Genomic DNA, 14,136 nt, shown 5'->3' on the forward strand with positions numbered 1-14,136 from the left:
CTCTACCTGTAGCGGAGAATAATGTTGTGGCAGGCCTTTGTTCAAACGATCATAGCAAATGTTGTGATAGGGATAGAGACATGCGATTTTTGGTTTTACAAAGATAATACGATAGAGAATAATATAAAGTAATAAAAACTACCTGTTATAGGGGCATTTTTTGGAGAAATTTATCACATAACAAAAAAAACACGAATTTAAAAGCAGATTTTTTTCAAAAAGTATCATTTTTTATTATTTGTTGGCCTTTTTAGGGTTCCGTACCTCAAAAGGAAAAAACGGAACCCTTATAGGATCACTTTGTTGTCCGTCCGTCCGTCTGTCAAGACCCTTTTTCTCAGGAACGCGTGGAGGTATGAAGCTGAAATTTATATCAATTACTCAGGTCTACTGTCCCTTGAAGCTGTGAAAAAATCAAACTTCTAAGCCAGCGCAATCAAAAGATACAGCCGTTTATGCCGCAAATTTTCGACACTTGCAAGGGAATCAAAACCTACAGGGTGCTTCCCGTGAACTCAGAATCTTGAAATTTGGTACGAAGCAACGTCTTATAGCATAGATAAAGGAAAAATTACGAAAACCATAAATTTTTAGTTACATCACATAATATATATTTTTTTAATAATTTTAAACTTACTACCCATTTCCTCATAAACGCGTAGAGGTATTAAATTGAAATTCATACCAAATACTCAGGTCTATAATACCTTTAAGCTGTAACAAAATAAAACTTCTATGTCAACGCAATCAAAAGAAACAGCAATTTAAGCTGCATATTTTGAAACTCGCAAGTAGGTACTCGCAAGGGAATCAAAACCTAAAGGGTACTTCCAGTCGACCTAGAATCTTGAAATTTGGCATGAAGCAACGTTTTATAGCACACATAAAGGAAAAATTCCGAAAACCTTTAATTTTTAGTTACATTACAAAATATATATTTTTTAATAAATATAAACTTATTACTTTTTTCCTCATGAACGCGTAGAGCTATCAAGTTGAAATTCATATGAAATACTTAGATCTAATTGCCTTTAACCCGTGAAAAAAAAAATTCTAAGTCAACACAAAAACGCAAAACGCAAAAGTACAACCATTGATACCGCATATTTTGAAACTCGCAACTACACGCAAGGGAATTAAAACCTAAAGACCACTTCCCGTTGACATAGAATCTCGAAATTTGGTAAGAAGCAATAGCTTACAGCACAGGTAACAGAAAAATTCCGAAAAGCTTAAAATTTTAAGTAGTTATACCACCAAAAAAATTGTGATTGTAAACATAATTTTAGTTACAGCAATGACAAACGATAAAGAGATCTTTGTCTTAAATTTATGCTCCTCCATCTTTCCCCATTGTAATGTTATGAATTTCATTTTGCAATAAAAATACCATAGTTATGACTCGATTGTCGTAATGAACGAACTTTGTAAACCTTGCAGGTTTGTACGGAACCCTCGGTGCGCGAGTCCGACTCGCACTTGTTGTGTATTTTATGTATTTTTTTAGTATCGCCTGTTATTTAGCATTATTACTGTTTTTATTTTATCAGGATATACCGCTTAGTTTAGAAGTTATTACGTTTTCTTTACAATAAGTAATTGGAAGAAAAAAAAATCTATAAATTTTTTTAAAAAAATCTCAAAAATTTTTTGACCTCTTTTTTGTCGATAAAAATAGGTCTAGTTTCATTTATTTTCATATGTACACTTTAACGTGACTCACACTGTATATATTTAGATTGTAAAATGGGTTTTCAGAGATAAAAGCATGGAGACAACCAGTCTGCTAAGAGAAGGAATATCTTAGACACGATTGTCTTTTCTATAATTTTAAGCTTTGAATTCGAAGATAAATTCACCTATATTTATAAGTACTTAGTCAAGAAATTTTTATTACTTAGTAGACATGACAGGCAGAATTAAATTGAAATGATGTCGTGACTCAAATTAAGCATTTAAGTCATCAAATCATTCGTTGGATTATAGATTTTTTTCCAAATATAACTGTTTCAATAGGCTATGTGACAAGATGATGTGTTAAGTTTGCGGTGAGTTCCGGGTTCAACTCCTGATTAAGACAAATTTAGGTAACGTATGGCACATAAAGCTCTAAAGTAACGCCCGTATTCACAAACATTACTATGAGGTCTCACAGTGCGCGTGGACGCACAGGGTGACACACGAACCAATCACAGAGCTCTATTCAACGCTGTGCGTTCGATTTGCTGCTTCACTTAAGCAAGCATCGTTTGTGAATACGGGCGCAAGTTTCTTTGTTAAAAAAACGTAGAGCTCGAGTATCATGACGTGTTCTATTATAATTTTGCTTTTTGTATTTTATCTTATTAAGATCTAAACACACTCTTTCACTTCCTGACAGCTAGACGAAGCTCGAAACTGCTGCAATAATGAATTAAGAAACGATATACTTAAGCCCCGAGCACAATCTAAAAATAGATTTGCGTAAGTTGGCTATACTATGTCTGGCACCTACTAATCTATGCTTATATTGAATCTGAAAGTAGCTCTATCTTTTTGTTACGTTTTCGTATTGCACGAGATATCTTGTGAAGAATTCTCAAAGCTAATTAAATAACTAAGAGTGACTTATGGGTATGGCTCTAGCACTGATATCTTCACGGTTTTGTATGATAGTATGTTGTATTATAAATAAAATATCCGACACCTTAGCATTAAGTATTGAACCTTGACCAACGAGATTGTCTCTCGTTAGCTTCAAAATAATATGAGAAAGAGGCGTACAGTCACAGAGACCAAATTCCTGGACGGCAAGTCTCTTAACACTGTTAGCTCTTTTTTCAATCGTAATCCAAATCTCATAATAACCCATGTAACTACACCGTGCTATGTAAGTTCATACCAATCATTTGTACACAAACATGATAGGCAATCAAAAGGCAAACGATGACGCATTTACAAAGTTTATGGGAAAAGATACTATTGTGATTAAATCTTGCTTTTATTGACACTTCTCAGTAAGTACTACGCTACAGACACTACCTACACGTAAAATATGGAATCAAGTCAATCAATATCCAGTGATCTTGTTTTTCTCTTAAATTGACTCTACAAGGCCGTATGCACAAACAATGTTTGTGAAGCAGCAAATCGAATGCACAGCGTTGAATAGAGCTTTGTGGTTGGTTGATGTGTGCGCACTGTGAGACCTCATAGTAATGTTTGTGAATACGGGCATGATAAACCTACATAACGACACGTTGCAAAAAAGCTACAAATCATTCAGAGCTATGAAAAATATCTTAGAGAATACATCAAAATCCACTTTTAGTATTGCTGTCGTAAACATAACATACGATAGGTACGAGTAAGTAAGTGCGAAATCCGTGCTGGCGGGCGGGTCACACGTAAACCGTTCTCAGAATCTGCGTGCTGAGTGCGCGAGCGCTCCCAGCAAAACACTGTCACGCCGTGCTACACTGCCACCCACAAAATGGAAACATTGCACGTACAACACCAATTGTGCTGGGTGTGATTAATGAAGAAAATCGTATGCAAAGCACTTTATTGCTTAGGTCTTAAGAGTGTTGGAAAAGTTTATGTGGAGTTTGAGAAAACGATGTCACAAATAACTGAAAGGCTACACTACATTTATGTGTTCTGTTTTTGTGTCCTTGTTTACGTGTCTTACGGCATTTATGATTGTCTTCATTCATGATCATGCAAAATTTTTCTTAAAATTTTTCCATAGCAAAGATAACTTTTTATGTGAAGATTAACAAGAAGGCTACGAGCTTTCTAAACTGATCATAAGATATCTACAAAATGTTAATTCGTGATATTAACTATATTTTATTCTATATTATTCTCCTTCCAAAAACACGACGTCAAAGTAGGTACTTACTGAGGCGTAAACATGCGTTTAAATTTTTTTACCAACGTATTGTATCACAAATCTACGAATTATGCACACGACACTGCTGTTGTTTAAAATGTAACATTCTATTTGTACAACATTTTTCCAGCAAGCAAATTTTGGATTCGTAGAAAATTACAACAGTCCCCCGGTGTTCAATTTCTCGATTCACTAGGTAAGTAAAATCGTTAACCATGTTATTTAACTTGTACTTACTCCGTCAACTTAGACATTATTTAACGTAAAACTATCTTTTGTAACTTGCTTTCCCTGCGTCGATTTCGGGAGGTTACACAAAATGTGCTCATTAACCCTACAATAAAAAGAATCTTTTGTTAGCCAAAAACTCAGCTATGCATTTTAGTCATACATTTCAAGCGATACACGTTCATAATTCAAACCCTTGTTTCACACACCAAACTTTGATTTCCCTTTCACCCCTTAATTTTTTTTTGTAATAATTGCTACCTAAATAATTGTGATCAGTAGTAGGTCAACCAGGATAGGTAGATATAAAATGTGGGCTGCCAGACACGGTCTTATTGAATCCTATTAAGTATTCCGTGTCGCAAGTCAAAAATCGGTTGCCTCAGACACTCAGACAGGTACATTATTCTCAGCTCATTTGAACATTAATTTTGCAGAGATAATTTTTTTATATTTATTTTACAAAGAAAGCCCATTTCCGATTGTCTGATGCCTGACGTAGAGGTTTGTGTACGTACCAAACTGCATTGCTGCCAGCGGTTGCGGGGTAGAATATCCTGGGGGACAAATTATGAGGGTGATAAGCACGGGTTTCATACACGGAGATTTCGTTTCAAATGAAGGCAGAAATTCCTGAAAACATGGGAAGGCGTAAGGTGAAGCTTAGCTGATCCAAGATCACGAGGTCTTAGTGGGTATTCCACTCGGTTACGAGGTTCTGCAAAAGCCATAAAAGCATACGCGTAGATAACTTGCGTGAAAGCACCACAACAAGAATGCCTTTTAAGTACATTCCGCAACGCATCGTGTGGTATGTCTCTTAGGAAGCCCTAGTCTCGTGGGCATATCGAAGACTCATGTGTACACTTAAAACTACTAAAAAGCAGGTGTGAAATAAGTAAAACGAATTTCCACAACGACCTTAAAAAATATACATTTACTTCAAAGTAAAGCTACGAGAAACTTCTCATTCCATGTTTTTTTGCTTAAGGTAGGTAGGTATATCTATTTTTGAAAAATATTTGCGTCACATGAAAACTCAGGTATCCGCCACAACAACCATTACATTGAAATACTCGTAATGAGCGTAAAAAATACAATACTGTAAAACTGTGCTGAAATACAGTGACCTTCGAATAGATTTCAGCGCATTGTCTAACGTGAGCGTAACATGGTAACGCATATCACGTAATGTATCATTTAATGAGGAAATTCAGCCATTCATAGAAGCCACCACAAATGTTCTCTGAAAGAATTTAAATATTAGATGTTAAAAGTATGAAATTGCCGTTTTGCATGGAGAATTTTACAAAAGTGCATTTTTCCATGAAAGATGGAAATTCACGTGGGTGAAGCAGAGAGCAAGAGACGGTATTTCTATAATGCTGATCGTGTTATTAGCCTATACTTTAGTTTTTTTCCACTGGAAGTTCCTGCCCTGTTTCTTCTTAAGTAAGTGCCATTCTCTCGTTAAATCAATTGCCACCGAATCCAGTCCCGTAATAGTCATGGATGGCTTTGCGTGAAAAATTCATTTCAAACAAGCGTTTTTCTACGTTGTTGTTAGTGTATTGTCACTTTATTTTCGGACAAAAAGTAATCTAAATCACCAGTATAAGTGAATTTGACCGACCCATAGGATATGGGTCAAAAAATTCCAGGACAATAGAATCCCTTGAATAGTCATAATTTCAAGTTTAGTTGGATTTCACTATCTGAAAAGAAATACACGCTTTTCGAGAATAATATCAGAATAATTTGCGTGAAAATGCATTTTGTATACTTAACACTACTTACAATATTCTTACAATATTAGTCTAAGAGTTAAAATTTCGAAAAATTCAATAAGACAAACGTATTTTCTACCGAAGTAGGTAACCTGGCGTTAGAGTTCAAGGTTCGTATTTACACACAACGCTCAAAATTATAAGTTACTAGCTTTCCGCCCGCGTGGAATTTTTCGGTTTTTTATATAACCTACTAGCTTTCCGCCCGCGGCTTCGCCCGCGTGGAATTTTGTCTGTCACAGAAAAACTTTATCGCGCGCGTCCCTGTTTCAAAAACCGGGATAAAAACTATCCTATGTTCTTTCCCGGGACTCAAACTATCTCTATGCCAAATTTCATCAAAATCGGTTGCGAGGTTTAAGCGGGAAAGCGTAACAGACAGACAGACAGAGAGTTACTTTCGCATTTATAATATTAGTTGGGATGACACAGCAATAATGTGGCTTTTTATTGGTAAAATAATTTTTAAAATCGGTTCAGTAGATCCCGAGATCAAACCTTACAATTTAACAAATATACAAACACAAACTTTACCTCTTTATTAACCGACTTCAAAAAAGGAGGAGGTTATATGTTCGACTGTATGTATGTTTTTTTTTTCTATGTATGTTCACCGATTACTCCGTCAATTGTGGACCGATTTTCAAAATTCTTTTTTTGTTCGATAGGGTACACTTCTGAGGTGGTCCCATTGTCACCAAGTCAGGATCTGATGATGGGATCCTAGGGAAATCGAGGGCAACCCTCAAATTTTATAGGCACATATATCGTTTTTCAAACTTTTTCTTAAGTTATTCAAGTATTTGCTCCTGGAAATCATGATCTCATATTGATGAGCTGATGATAGAAGGTAAAACTCCTTAATGCTTAGGAGTTGGAGGATAATTCTTTTAATTTTATAGATAAGCATAGTTTCTAAAGTTATTCAAGTGTTTACATCAGATATTCATCATCTCATCACGATGAACTGGTCATGGTAGGTACAACTCCTTAATGCTTAGGAGTTGGAGGATAATTCTTTAAATATTATAAGTACAAATAGACCAACAGTTGTATTCTTTCATGTTTTTAAGGTGGGCTGATGGTTTAAGGTCTTTTTAGGTTTCTTATATGGTAACCTGTATTTTATAGGGTATATTATTTTACACTAGACATGAAGAATATGGTCTTAATGTACTGCCTACCTTCACTGGTAACATCAAGGTAATAATTAGTTAACTAAAAAGCAAGAAATAAGTAAAATTTTATAAAAAAAAATAAAACCGACTCCAAAAAACCTACACTAAAAAGTAGAAAAATAATTACTAATTACCTACTTATTCATTAGGACGAATTAATATTTATGTAGGTATACCATGATTGATACTTTTGGAGTCGGTGCAGACAAACTTTACCTGTTTCATAATCTTAGCACCGACTCCAGAAGTATCAATCATGGTATACCTACATAAATATTAATTCGTCCTAATGAATAAGTAGGTAATTAGTAATTATTTTTCTACTTTTTAGTGTAGGTTTTTTGGAGTCGGTTTTATTTTTTTTTAATATTAGTATAGATATCGTGTGGTTGGACTAAATAGTGAAATTAAATCAATGAGTCTCAATCATGATTATGAATGTTTTTTTTTTTCAATTTTTTTTGTAACCTGGATCTTAGAACATCCATAATTATGTCTAACATAACTCGTTCAGATCGACGTCTTCTGAAGCCCAACATCATGGTCTCTTTAAAATAACTCAGTAAAATATGTACCTATATCGTTGGATAGTAGTGTAAGAATGAACCACTAAAACATTTTTAACATTTCCTTTGTCAAAATGTTAAAACTATATAAGGAACAGAAATATCAAATTGTATGTATTACTTACAATTCTAACGGAGGTGTAAAAAAAGATAAACCATAATGATACTTGTATTATGCGTCAAATTGTTTCCGGACTATCTGAATAAGTGATTCTTTTACTAGATCAAACTACTTTCGATACTGAGCAGCTATTTTGGGATTAGACCGCTTTTAGACTGGTTTTTAAGTAACGTATGCTTTCTGTATTATGTATGTAATCTTATCTTATCCAAATTAAATTTTGTCTGGCATAGACGTTAGCTATGATAAAACCCAAAAGATATAGTCATTTTATGTCATTAAGGCTGAGTTGCACCATCTTACCTTAACAAATATCGAAAATCTGTCAAACTCCATACAAAAACACCGGTTATCGTTATAGTTACGGTTAAAGTTAGGTGGTACAACTCAGCCTAAGTGTCAGTTTTTAGTGGAAATTAAATAAATATGAAATTGTGCCTCTACATTCTTCAAAATAAAATGAACTTAACTAAGGGCGCTTTCAAATTAGGCGTTTTGAAACAGACGTTTGTCGTGCGTTTGAAAGTCTTCCTAGGTTAAAAGAAAACAGAAGAAACGTAACTTCTATACTAACAGCCACTAATAAATTTTAATAAAAACGAAATACGTATCGTCGAAACAAATGAATGAGTTTGTTTGAGGTGTTGATAGTTGATTGCATAAAGATCATTAGACTGAAAAACGGGAATTAACACGATCATGCTTTACTTTGCCTGACCATTTACATTTAATAATCATCACGTCACGCAACGCGAAAGTTAAAAATAAATTACACAAATTATTTAGTTAAATATTTTACTAAGGGTTCGTGAAATGTTAGCAGGAATCCGATACATGAATTACTAGTTTCGGTTTCATTGGAATTGCGAAAACACAAAAAAATAGTTTTAAAATAAAAACTTTCTAAAAATGAAAAATCACAACAACGCAAGCGTTAAATCTTGACTCAATCGGGCTGGCCCACGCAACTAGGTAGCCTTAGTCCAGACGGTGAATGACTTAATGCACTGGCAAAAACCTGGCGATAGATCTAGTTTGACTAGAAATAGTTTATATAATTGTATTATAAGAGAAGCTACTGTAAATCCTTGCCTAAATTTATCATGATGACAGATTTATTTTGTATAGTTTATATCGACATGATCCTTTTTGTCGCGTCCAATTATTCTATGATCCCCTCTTAAGTTACTCACAATTTTCATTAAGTTATTGCAAAGTTACAATTCAAACAGTGGCACGAAGATAATTCTAGGCTCAGTTTAATCAATAATCCTGCCAACCATTGTATTTTTTGTAGAGTATCAAATTAGCTTCATTAAGAAAAAGGTCTAAGAATTAATTGAAAGTATTACTTAGACAAGTCATCGACAACTGTTGTAGTGCCGACAGTTGTGACTGCGGTGGTGATAGCTTTCCAGGTCATATTCCCGTTAAAAATCATGTAAAAAAGTTACACGTGCAGGTACTTTTTCAGAGAGGATGCGTTTATATGAAAAAGTTACACGCGTCAATATTATTTCATTGCTATAGCACAGTTCCACAGTTTCGTTGTAAAATAACATCTATCACAACTACATTAAATGCTAAATTGATGGCTTGATGTAGCTGTGGAGGTAGCGCGTGAAATATTTGGACGCATCTAATGCTGTGCAACACATTTTTAGTATTTGTAAGTCGCCTAATTGCCGACTGGAAAGTTCCAATGCTTTGTTTGATCAGTTTTGCATAATACCACTTCAACTACATTTATTATTTTGAAGATTGTCAAGACTAATGTTTCTGAAGTTTATTATGTAAGTTACGCGTACTTATTTTTTTTACAGAAATCAATACGTCATATTGACAAGGTGACGTAAGTTTTTTAACCTAATCTACACATAATATCTACCTACAGCTATACGCTACGGTTAATATACATTACTACGAATTATTTAATACTAGCGGCCGCCCGCGACTTCGTACGCGTGGATCCCGTTTCACCCCCTTCATCTATCTTACGCGGTTTAGATTTTTTCATACAAATGTTTTTTCCCGCTAACTCCCGTTCCCGTTGGAATTTCGCAATATCCTGTTGTAACTAAGCTTTAAGTTTACTAAGGGACCTGCATGCCAAATTTATGCGCCAAGCGTCTAACTTAAGCGGTTTAGATTTTTCATACAAAAGGATTTTCCCGGTAATTCCTGTTCCTGTGGGAATTTCGGGAATTCCTTTCTTAGTGCACCTCTACGGTACCTAAGCTACGTCCCTTATTAAATTTTAAGCGTCTAACTTACGCGGTTTAGATTTTTTCATACAATAATGTTTTTTCCCGCTAACTCCCGTTCCCGTGAGAATGTTGAAATATCCTGTTGTAACTAAGCTTTAAATTTACTAAGGTACCTGCATGCCAAATTTCAAGCGTCTATCTTACGTGGCTTAGATTTTTTCATACAAATGTTTTTTCTCGCTAATTCCCGTTCCCGTAGGAATTTTGCAATATCCTGTTGTAACTAAGCTTTAAGTTTACTAAGGTACCTGCTTGCCAAATTTCAAGCGTCTAACTTAAGCGGTTTAGATTTTTCATACAAAAGGATTTTCCCGCTAATGCCCGTTCCCGTGGGAATTCCTAAGTATCCTATAACCTGCCCAGGAGTATGAAGAATAATTGTACCAAGTTTCGTTAAAATCCGTCGAGTAGTTTTTGTTTCTATAAGGAACATACAGACAGACAGACAGACAGACAGACAGACAGACAAAAATTTTACTGATTGCATTTTTGGCATCAGTATCGATCACTAATCACCCCCTGATAGTTATTTTGAAAATATATTTCATGTACAGAATTGACCTCTCTACAGATTTATTATAAGTATAGAAGATAATATTTTTCTCTCCTTGTCTCGTATTTTTAAATAATTGATAGAAAAATATGACAGCCTATAAGTTTGAGGTAGTTACCTTTTTCTTTAAAAACTTTTTGTTTCACCAAAATTGTCTGGCCGAAATGCTTTTTCCAAACTAAATACAATCAGCACGTAGTTACGCTTTCGAAAGTACTAAAAATTTATCTATTGTAAGTATTTAGCATGGTCGGATTTTCCCGGTTCTTTGTGCCAACTTTCGCTAAGCGATTTATTAAGAATAAGACTTGCTAGGGCCTCTGATTTTCGTAGTCGTTTGGTGGCGCTCGCGCATCCAAGACACTTAATATAAGGAAGTATCAATTTTATTGTTTTTTATTTAGAAAAGCAGTCATTGGAGAGATTGGTTTTTGAACGCGGTGTCAGGCCGAGACTGATTGGTGACAAATGATTAGTCACTGTGCAAGACGTGGTTAATTAGTCCAAGAGTTTGGTCTCGGATTTCTCATCAGCTATATTACTTAATTTGCATTGGCTGCCTTGTTTTTTAAATAAATATACATTGAATCATTCCAATCATAGGAATAATGATTTAAGATATAGTTGATGCCTTCAAATTTGGCATTATAAAAACCGGTAACCAGACGCCTATCTATATAATTCTAGGTCATAGACGTCTAGACATGAGTGCACGCAACTAAATTAGTGGTGTTTGTGCAACAAAGTACGAGCAAAATTCGGTGTTAAGCAGACGACGGACGAGGAGTGAAAGGCGTGCGCTTGACCGTCTCGGCGCGAGCGGGCAGCGCGAGGACGCAAGGGCGCCGTGCGTCTTGCCGAAATTATTCGGGGCCCGCTGCACAATCGATTTTTCCCGCCCGATGCGGAAAATTCTTCGGGGCGGGGCGGGTGCGCGGCGTGAGGAGGGGGTCGCGAGGGGGCACGCGGCGGGGGGCAGGCGGAGTGCAGCGGGGCGGTGCAACGCGCGCCGCCGTCCCGGCCGCGGGCAGACAGTAGGACGGCGACGGCACTGAGAGTCGGTGAACACGGCGCGAAGAGCGCGCTCGCCGCACCGTGACATGTAGCGCGGCCGACGCGCCGCAGCCCTGCGAGACCACCGCCGGTGGCGGCGCGCCGATGCGCCTGCCGTCCGGCCCGACGCCCGCGCCGCGATATCTCGACCGATACGCACCACAACCTCACGATCACCAGTGTCGCTTTCACTGTTTCACCTGAAGCGAGCCCTTCAGCCCGTCTGTATTGACGACCGTCGGATGGAACCCGGAGTGCGCCGATTCGCATCAAGGTTAGACGAATATTTGAATGTGAGTGTTTGTGCGCCGTCCGCCGCCGCCAGCGCGCCATAGCGCACCCCTGCACTTCAGCTGTACGCGCACGCTACACGTCGTAACACCACAGGTAGGTCCGAAACACGTGAAAGGGTACGTCAGCGTTAACCAGTGACTCACGCAAATTTCCATATCAGACTTACGCATGACCGAAAGTTTTCTTTGCTAACAACACAAAGTTCGTTGTTTTGCAATTTTAAGGATACAAAAGAAAAGTTTGAAAAGTTTTGTAACGAAAACTGAACTGAACGTATTGTTGATAGAGTCGGTTTCCATTGTCTTGTTTGTTTTCTAATAATTTTGTTATGTTCTATGCAAAACACTTTTAACTGATACTAGTTGCATATCCATAGGCATAACTATTGCATAGCGACGCGACGCTCTAATCGGCTAATCCGATATTGCACTGAAACTTCACATTTCGGTCACGACGCTAATCAATGCAATTTATCAGAGAGATAAGCGCGTACCCTTTTACCGGCAAAATTTCATTGCCTTTCTATAATTTGTTTTGTATTCTACAGCCCCTAGTATTATTTTGCATTTGTAGTGTTTGAACGTGTGCAACATAAGTTAGTGAGATTAGTTTTAGTTTCAACTTTCATCTTATCTAGTAAATAATAAAAAAATAATTCTAATTAGACTTACATAGTCTGTCTGGTAGAACACTGTTGTCAAACTGCATCCGTCGCTTTTCTTCTTCCATATAAAGGCATGTTACATAAATTGTTAGATGCACCTTCCAAATCTCCTTCCTTATCTGTTAATCTGTTATCTTGATACGTTGAATATGAATTTAAATACAAAGTAGACGAGTATACGTCATAGATTCCAAACTGATATATCTGTAAAGTTTTATTCTTAGGTTGCATAATTTGTCCTTAGTTTATTACGTAATATTTTAGTGAAAATTCTTAAGGGTAGTTTGTTACTAGTAGTAGTTTCTTTGTAATTAAAGATAATGAACTGTATTGTACTGTAGTACTAGTAATAATTTAAGACTTTAAAGTAATATTAAAATGCATGCAGGTAGATATTCGACACTTTTACAGAAGCCTACTTTGTCAAAAAACAAAATAGTATTAATTTCTTTTGTTCGTCTTCTTTTACCAATAATTTAGGAAGTAGGTATTAGCTTAAAAAATACTGCTCAAATACATACAATTGTATTTAAGTAAAGAAACGTAGCAGTATAGATATATTGTACTCTTAAATACTTTAACGTTTTTCTCACTAGAGGAGTTATAGTTATATGTTGAAAAATTATTGTAACTACGGTATTACACAGGTTATTCCATAATGATTGCATCGTGGTCATTATTTCATTACCTGTAAGTATTCTGTATGAAAATCTAATAGTTTGGCGATGTAGAACATTATTTTTAATAATTTTATTTTATTTGAAAGATTTAAATGTTTTTAAAACAAAGAAATTTTTACATATTTTAACAAACATGTAAAAGATGAATAGCTTTTGGCGAGCTTTTACTACAATAAATAATAAATGAACATTAAAGGATATGTTGTTAACAACACAATTTATGGACATGTTGCCTTATAGAGTTATCTAGTTGAGATATAGGCATGCTGTTTTTAAAATTTGATTATGTAGCTATTTTTTATTATCCCTTATCGATAGTGCACTCTCTTCACCTGTCTCTAGCACTCGTATTTTATTCTTGCATTCAACTAGCTACTCCTTAAACTGCAACAATTACTTTCTTATTCCATAACTTAGGCTGGGTTGCACCATCTTACTTTAACTGTGACAAACGTCAAAAATCTGTCAAACTCCATACAAAAAACACCGGTTATCGTTATAGCTACGGTTAAAGTTAGGTGATGCAACTCAGCCTTAATAAAGGGACCTTTTATAGCTGAACTAGAGGATTAGAAGAAAAGTATTTTGTGCATTAAATAGCAAGTCAGTCAAATGCTTCAAGAAGCTTAAAGCTCGCAATATTTTGTAACTTTTAAATAAATAATAGACCTGAAGAGATCTCGTTTAAAATATACTTAGTAACCGCGTTTATTTGAGGCGATTTCAATATTTATCTATAACATAAACTGTTTTGAATTTCTATATTTATTAGTCTCTACATTTTGTAATATTTGATGATTAAAATTTGCAGTTTTCTGAAGGTTAGAGTAAACTTTTTGGCCAATTATTGGTATACGAGACATTGTTTTGT

At 35.7% G+C, this 14,136-nt stretch overlaps 1 protein-coding gene and 1 long non-coding RNA gene across 5 annotated transcripts in view; one reads left to right on the forward strand and one right to left on the reverse strand.

The window, feature by feature from the left end:
* LOC135073905 (uncharacterized) overlaps positions 1–14,136 on the reverse strand; it is a 328,784-nt gene that overhangs the window by 195,326 nt on the left and 119,322 nt on the right. The gene's annotated exons all lie outside the window — the stretch shown is intronic.
* LOC135073879 (protein tramtrack, beta isoform-like) overlaps positions 11,573–14,136 on the forward strand; it is a 63,382-nt gene continuing 60,818 nt past the window's right edge. The window contains exon 1 of one of the 4 annotated variants that reach the window (XM_063968104.1): positions 11,573–12,014. The gene's annotated coding sequence lies outside the window, so the exon portion shown is untranslated. Of the gene's footprint in view, positions 12,015–12,076; positions 12,517–14,136 lie in introns of those variants that run through there. The other 3 variants (XM_063968105.1, XM_063968108.1, XM_063968107.1) reach the window with 3 other exon arrangements.

This window comes from Ostrinia nubilalis, chromosome 8, assembly GCF_963855985.1.
Source record: "Ostrinia nubilalis chromosome 8, ilOstNubi1.1, whole genome shotgun sequence".
NCBI lineage: Eukaryota > Metazoa > Arthropoda > Insecta > Lepidoptera > Crambidae > Ostrinia > Ostrinia nubilalis.